Below are 6,496 nucleotides of genomic sequence, written 5' to 3'. Positions count from 1 at the left end.
TGAGACACTGGTAGCGAGACACTGGGTAGTGAGACACTGGGTAGTGAGACACTGGGTAGTGAGACACTGGGTAGTGAGACTGGGTAGTGAGACACTGGCTAGTGAGACACTGGTAGTGGGACACTGGGTAGTGACACACTGGGTAGTGAGACACGGGGTAGTGAGACACTGGGTAGTGAGACACTTGGTAGTGAGACACTTGGTAGCGAGACACTGGGTAGTGAGACACTGGGTAGTGAGACACTGGTGTTGAGACACTGGGTAGTGAAACACTGGGTAGTGAGACACTGGGTAGTGAGACACTGGGTATTGAGACACTTGGTAGTGAGACACTGGGTAGCGAGACACTGGGTAGTGAGACACTGGGTAGTGAGACACTGGGTAGTGAGACACTTGGTAGTGAGACACTGGGTAACGAGACGCTGGGCAGTGAGACACTGGGTAGCGAGACACTGGGTAGTGAGACACTGGGTAGTGAGACACTGGGTAGTGAGACACTGCTAGTGAGACACTGTGTAGTGAGACACTGGGGTAGTGAGACACTGGGGTAGTGAGACACTGGGGTAGTGAGACACTGGGTAGTGAGACACAGGTAGTCAGACACTGGTAGTGAGACATTGGGTAGTGAGACACTGGGTAGTGAGACACTGCTAGTCAGACACTGCTAGTGAGACACTGGGGAGTGAGATACTGAATGGTGAGACACATGTAGTGAGAGACTGGGTAATGAAACACTGGTAATGAGACTCTGGGTAGTGAGACAGTGAGACTCTGGGTAGTGAGACAGTGAGACGCTGGGTAATGAGACAGTGAGGCACTGGGTAGTGAGACACTTGTGTAGTGAGACAGTGAGACTCTGGGTAGTGAGACAGTGAGACACTGGGTAGTGAGACAGTGAGACTCTGGGTAGTGAGACAGTGAGACTCTGGGTAGTGAGACAGCGAGACTCTGGGTAGTGAGACAGTGAGACACTGGGTAGTGAGACACTGGGTAGTGAGGCAGTGAGACACTGGGTAGTGAGACAGTGAGACACTGGGTAGTGAGACAGTGAGACTCTGGGTAGTGAGACACTGGGTAGTGAGGTAGTGAGACACTGGGTAGTGAGACACTGGGTAGTGAGACACGGGTAGTGAAACACTGTGTAGTGAGACACTGGGTAGTGAGACACTGGGGTAGTGAGACACTGGGGTAGTGAGACACTGGGTAGTGAGACACTGGGTAGTGAGACACGGGGGTAGTGAGACACTGCTAGTGAGACACTGGGTAGTGAGACACTAGGTAGAGAGACACTGGGGTAGTGAGACACTGGGTAGTGAGACCCTGGGTAGTAAGACACTGCTAGTCAGACACTGGTAGTGAGACATTGGGTAGTGAGACACTGGGTAGTGAGACACTGGGTAGTGAGACATTGGGTAGTGAGACACTGCTAGTCAGACAATGCTAGTGAGACACTGGGTAGTGAGACACTGAATGGTGAGACACTGGGTAGTGAGACACTGAATGGTGAGACATGTAGTGAGAGACTGGGTAATGAAACACTGGTAATGAGACTCTGGGTAGTGAGACAGTGAGACTCTGGGTAGTGAGACAGTGAGACTCTGGGTAGTGAGACAGTGAGACTCTGGGTAATGAGACAGTGAGGCACTGGGTAGTGAGACACTGGGTAGTGAGACAGTGAGACTCTGGGTAGTGAGACAGTGAGACACTGGGTAGTGAGACAGTGAGACTCTGGGTAGTGAGACAGTGAGACACTGGGTAGTGAGACAGTGAGACACTGGGTAGTGAGACTCTGGGTACTGAGACAGCGAGACTCTGGGTAGTGAGATAGTGAGACACTGGGTAGTGAGACACTGGGTAGTGAGGCAGTGAGACTCTGGGTAGTGAGACAGTGAGACACTGGGTAGTGAGACACTGGGTAGTGAGACCCTGGGTAGTAAGACACTGCTAGTCAGACACTGGTAGTGAGACACTGGGTAGTGAGACACTGGGGTAGTGAGACACTGGGGTAGTGAGACACTGGGTAGTGAGACGCTGGGTAGTGAGACGCTGGGTAGTGAGACATTGGGTAGTGAGACACTGGGTAGTGAGACACTGGGTAGTGAGGCAGTGAGACACTGGGTAGTGAGACAGTGAGACACTGCGTAGTGAGACAGTGAGACTCTGGGTAGTGAGACACTGGGTAGTGAGGCAGTGAGACTCTGGGTAGTGAGACAGTGAGACACTGGGTAGTGAGACACTGGGTAGTGAGACACTGGGTAGTGAGACACGGGTAGGGAAACACTGTGTAGTTAGACACTGGGTAGTGAGACACTGGGTAGTGAGACACTCGGTAGTGAGACACTGCTAGTGAGACACTGGGTAGTGAGACACTGGGGTAGTGAGACTCTGGGGTAGTGAGACACTGCTAGTGAGACACGGGTAGTGAAACACTGTGTAGTGAGACACTGGGTAGTGAGACACTGGGTAGTGAGACACTCGGTAGTGAGACACTGCTAGTCAGACGCTGGGTAGTGAGACACTGGGGTAGTGAGACACTGGGTAGTGAGACACTGGGTAGAGAGACACTGGGGTAGTGAGACACTCGGTAGTGAGACACTGCAAGTCAGACGCTGGGTAGTGAGACACTGGGGTAGTGAGACACTGGGTAGTGAGACACTGGGTAGTGAGACACTGGGTAGAGAGACACTGGGGTAGTGAGACACTGGGTAGTGAGACCCTGGGTAGTAAGACACTGCTAGTCAGACACTGGTAGTGAGACATTGGGTAGTGAGACACTGGGTAGTGAGACACTGCTAGTCAGACACTGCTAGTGAGACACTGGGTAGTGAGACACTGAATGGAGAGACACATGTAGTGAGAGACTGGGTAATGAAACACTGGTAATGAGACTCTGGGTAGTGAGACAGTGAGACTCTGGGTAGTGAGACAGTGAGACTCTGGGTAATGAGACAGTGAGGCACTGGGTAGTGAGACACTGGGTAGTGAGACAGTGAGACTCTGGGTAGTGAGACAGTGAGACACTGGGTAGTGAGACAGTGAGACTCTGGGTAGTGAGACAGTGAGACTCTGGGTAGTGAGGCAGTGAGACTCTGGGTAGTGAGACAGTGAGACACTGGGTAGTGAGACACTGGGTAGTGAGACCCTGGGTAGTAAGACACTGCTAGTCAGACACTGGTAGTGAGACACTGGGTAGTGAGACACTGGGGTAGTGAGACACTGGGGTAGTGAGACACTGGGTAGTGAGACGCTGGGTAGTGAGACGCTGGGTAATGAGACATTGGGTAGTGAGACACTGGGTAGTGAGACACTGGGTAGTGAGGCAGTGAGACACTGGGTAGTGAGACAGTGAGACACTGCGTAGTGAGACAGTGAGACTCTGGGTAGTGAGACACTGGGTAGTGAGGCAGTGAGACTCTGGGTAGTGAGACAGTGAGACACTTTATAGTGAGACACTGGGTAGTGAGACACTGGGTAGTGAGACACGGGTAGGGAAACACTGTAGTTAGACACTGGGTAGTGAGACACTGGGTAGTGAGACACTCGGTAGTGAGACACTGCTAGTGAGACACTGGGTAGTGAGACACTGGGGTAGTGAGACTCTGGGGTAGTGAGACACTGCTAGTGAGACACGGGTAGTGAAACACTGTGTAGTGAGACACTGGGTAGTGAGACACTGGGTAGTGAGACACTCGGTAGTGAGACACTGCTAGTCAGACGCTGGGTAGTGAGACACTGGGGTAGTGAGACACTGGGTAGTGAGACACTGGGTAGAGAGACACTGGGGTAGTGAGACACTCGGTAGTGAGACACTGCAAGTCAGACGCTGGGTAGTGAGACACTGGGGTAGTGAGACACTGGCTAGTGAGACACTGGGTAGTGAGACACTGGGTAGAGAGACACTGGGGTAGTGAGACACTGGGTAGTGAGACCCTGGGTAGTAAGACACTGCTAGTCAGACACTGGTAGTGAGACATTGGGTAGTGAGACACTGGGTAGTGAGACACTGCTAGTCAGACACTGCTAGTGAGACACTGGGTAGTGAGACACTGAATGGAGAGACACATGTAGTGAGAGACTGGGTAATGAAACACTGGTAATGAGACTCTGGGTAGTGAGACAGTGAGACTCTGGGTAGTGAGACAGTGAGACTCTGGGTAATGAGACAGTGAGGCACTGGGTAGTGAGACACTGGGTAGTGAGACAGTGAGACTCTGGGTAGTGAGACAGTGAGACACTGGGTAGTGAGACAGTGAGACTCTGGGTAGTGAGACAGTGAGACTCTGGGTAGTGAGACAGCGAGACTCTGGGTAGTGAGACAGTGAGACACTGGGTAGTGAGACACTGGGTAGTGAGGCAGTGAGACACTGGGTAGTGAGACAGTGAGACACTGGGTAGTGAGACAGTGAGACTCTGGGTAGTGAGACACTGGGTAGTGAGGCAGTGAGACTCTGGGTAGTGAGACACTGGGTAGTGAGACACGGGTAGTGAAACACTGTGTAGTGAGACACTGGGTAGTGAGACACTGGGGTAGTGAGACACTGGGGTAGTGAGACACTGGGGTAGTGAGACACGGGGGTAGTGAGACACTGCTAGTGAGACACTGGGTAGTGAGACACTGGGTAGTGAGACCCTGGGTAGTAAGACACTGCTAGTCAGACACTGGTAGTGAGACATTGGGTAGTGAGACACTGGGTAGTGAGACACTGGGTAGTGAGACATTGGGTAGTGAGACACTGGGTAGTGAGACACTGCTAGTCAGACACTGCTAGTGAGACACTGGGTAGTGAGACACTGAATGGTGAGACACTGGGTAGTGAGACACTGAATGGTGATACATGTAGTGAGAGACTGGGTAATGAAACACTGGTAATGAGACTCTGGGTAGTGAGACAGTGAGACTCTGGGTAGTGAGACAGTGAGACTCTGGGTAGTGAGACAGTGAGACTCTGGGTAATGAGACAGTGAGGCACTGGGTAGTGAGACACTGGGTAGTGAGACAGTGAGACTCTGGGTAGTGAGACAGTGAGACACTGGGTAGTGAGACAGTGAGACTCTGGGTAGTGAGACAGCGAGACACTGGGTAGTGAGACAGTGAGACACTGGGTAGTGAGACTCTGGGTACTGAGACAGCGAGACTCTGGGTAGTGAGACAGCGAGACTCTGGGTAGTGAGATAGTGAGACACTGGGTAGTGAGACACTGGGTAGTGAGGCAGTGAGACTCTGGGTAGTGAGACAGTGAGACACTGGGTAGTGAGACACTGGGTAGTGAGACCCTGGGTAGTAAGACACTGCTAGTCAGACACTGGTAGTGAAACACTGGGTAGTGAGACACTGGGGTAGTGAGACACTGGGGTAGTGAGACACTGGGTAGTGAGACGCTGGGTAGTGAGACGCTGGGTAGTGAGACATTGGGTAGTGAGACACTGGGTAGTGAGACACTGGGTAGTGAGGCAGTGAGACACTGGATAGTGAGACAGTGAGACACTGCGTAGTGAGACAGTGAGACTCTGGGTAGTGAGACACTGGGTAGTGAGGCAGTGAGACACGGGGTAGTGAGACACTGGGTAGTGAGACACTGGGTAGTGAGACACGGGTAGTGAAACACTGTGTAGTGAGACACTGGGTAGTGAGACACTGGGTAGAGAGACACTCGGTAGTGAGACACTGCTAGTGAGACACTGGGTAGTGAGACACTGGGGTAGTGAGACTCTGGGGTAGTGAGACACTGCTAGTGAGACACGGGTAGTGAAACACTGTGCAGTGAGACACTGGGTAGTGAGACACTGGGTAGTGAGACACTCGGTAGTGAGACACTGCTAGTCAGACGCTGGGTAGTGAGACACTGGGGTAGTGAGACACTGGGTAGTGAGACACTGGGTAGAGAGACACTGGGGTAGTGAGACACTGGGTAGTGAGACCCTGGGTAGTAAGACACTGGGTAGTGAGACATTGGGTAGTGAGACACTGGGTAGTGAGACACTGGGTAGTGAGACATTGGGTAGTGAGACACTGGGTAGTGAGACACTGGGTAGTGAGACACTGCTAGTGAGACACTGGGTAGTGAGACACTGGGGTAGTGAGACTCTGGGGTAGTGAGACACTGCTAGTGAGACACGGGTAGTGAAACACTGTGTAGTGAGACACTGGGTAGTGAGACACTGGGTAGTGAGACACTCGGTAGTGAGACACTGCTAGTCAGACGCTGGGTAGTGAGACACTGGGGTAGTGAGACACTGGGTAGTGAGACACTGGGTAGAGAGACACTGGGGTAGTGAGACACTGGGTAGTGAGACCCTGGGTAGTAAGACACTGGGTAGTGAGACATTGGGTAGTGAGACACTGGGTAGTGAGACACTGGGTAGTGAGACATTGGGTAGTGAGACACTGGGTAGTGAGACACTGCTAGTCAGACACTGCTAGTGAGACACTGGGTAGTGAGACACTGAATGGTGAGACACATGTAGTGAGAGACTGGGTAATGAAACACTGGTAATG

The sequence above is a fragment of the Petromyzon marinus genome, unplaced genomic scaffold, assembly GCF_048934315.1.
Source record: "Petromyzon marinus isolate PM22_M1 ecotype Great Lakes invasive population unplaced genomic scaffold, UKy_Petmar_22M1.pri1.0 PM_Scaffold_20, whole genome shotgun sequence".
NCBI classification, from domain to species: domain Eukaryota; kingdom Metazoa; phylum Chordata; class Hyperoartia; order Petromyzontiformes; family Petromyzontidae; genus Petromyzon; species Petromyzon marinus.
The sequence above is the reverse complement of the archived record's forward strand: the minus strand, read 5'-3'. Positions refer to the sequence as shown.